The sequence below is a fragment of the Salvelinus sp. IW2-2015 genome, linkage group LG22, assembly GCF_002910315.2.
Source record: "Salvelinus sp. IW2-2015 linkage group LG22, ASM291031v2, whole genome shotgun sequence".
In the NCBI taxonomy this organism is placed as follows: Eukaryota; Metazoa; Chordata; class Actinopteri; order Salmoniformes; family Salmonidae; genus Salvelinus; species Salvelinus sp. IW2-2015.
The window spans coordinates 19,770,888-19,772,306 of record NC_036862.1 but is presented as its reverse complement, the minus strand read 5'-3'; the positions used below and the strand labels follow the sequence as shown (position 1 = coordinate 19,772,306).

Here is a 1,419-nt window from a genome sequence, read left to right as displayed (position 1 = left end):
CTTCCCCTCCACCTCCCTCTCCCTCCCTCCCGCAGTGGTCTAGGACTCACCTGTAGTTCTCCAGCAGCTGTGACATAACTAGTTCAGGTTACTGCTGTACAACCACTCAGTGGATAGAGTAGGTGTGTATATGTACGGTAGGTTTATGGATACAGTGTGTGTGTGCGTGTGTTACCTCCAGCAGTGTAGCAGCAGAAGTCAGGTCTACGCTGCGGACCACCTCACAGGCATCCAGGTTGTCATAAGTACGAGCTAGGGGTCAGAGGTCAGAGGTTGGAGGTAGGTGACAGTGAAGTCAGTATGATGTCATTCAAATATGTATGTCTGTGTGTGTATGTGTGAGTGTGTGTGTATGTGTGTACCATTTACCTTCATAACGCAGGTTCCCCATATGTAGTATAGAGGCCAATAGTTTGGAGATCATCCAGTTCTCAGTGTCAGAGAACATCAACACCTTCATGGCTGATTGGATGTTTGAATACTCCTTCATATCATCACGACCATCACACACAGTACACTTCCCCTGGAGGGAGGAGAACTTTAGCTGAATTATAGTTTCTTACTGCTGTTTTAATAACGTTGTTAAAGTGTTAGCTAAGTGTTGTCCTACTATAGTAAGGTAGCTGTAGTCTGTGGCTTTCCCTAGTCCCAGTTTCTTCTTCTGGTCTGAAGGCATGCCCTTCAACATACAGTAGAAGATATGGTAGTTCCTCTCATCACGAGCCTGCAGGGAGGGGGGAGGGGAATAGAGATGACACGATAGTGACCAAAATAACACAGCTTGTAGACTGTATCACAGGATATAGGACAGTTGCTTACTTCCGCTAGCTAACACTGCCTGTTCCAAAACGTTTTGCTTCGTTTTGCTATGGTGTGCACTAATGAATCCAACCCTGTCTGCAGACCCTATAACCCCACCCCCTGAATCCATACCTGTCTGCAGACTCGTGACTTCTCCAGCAGGTACTGTTCTATCTTGGCCCCCTCTATGGCTCCTCTCTTGTTGAAGTGGATGTCGATGTATTTCCCGAAGCGGCTAGAGTTATCATTACGGATCGTCTTAGCGTTACCAAACGCTGCGGACAGACAACACAAAGCCCTCAACACTCACGACTAGAACTACTATAGGGTTTATTATTTTGTTTGGTTTGTTGTGTGTGTGTGTGTGTGTGTTGTGTGTGTGTGTGGTTGGTGTGTGTGTGTTGTGTGTGGTGTGGTGGTGTGTGTGTGTGTGTGTGTGTTGGTGTGTGGTGTGTGGTGTGTGTGTGTGTGGTGTGTGTGTGTGTGTGTGTGTGTGTGTGTGGTGTGTTGTGTGTTGTGTGTGTGTGTGTGTGTGTGTGTGTGTGTGTGTGTGTTGTGTGTTGGTGTGGGTGTGTGTGTGTGGTGTGGTGTGTGTGTGTGTGTGGGAACTATGTTTAA

The 1,419-nt window shown here is 47.2% G+C and overlaps 1 pseudogene; it reads right to left on the bottom strand.

Moving 5' to 3' along the window:
• The window catches only part of LOC111949815 (unconventional myosin-VIIa-like), a 48,448-nt pseudogene that overhangs the window by 34,889 nt on the left and 12,140 nt on the right, over window positions 1-1,419 (bottom strand).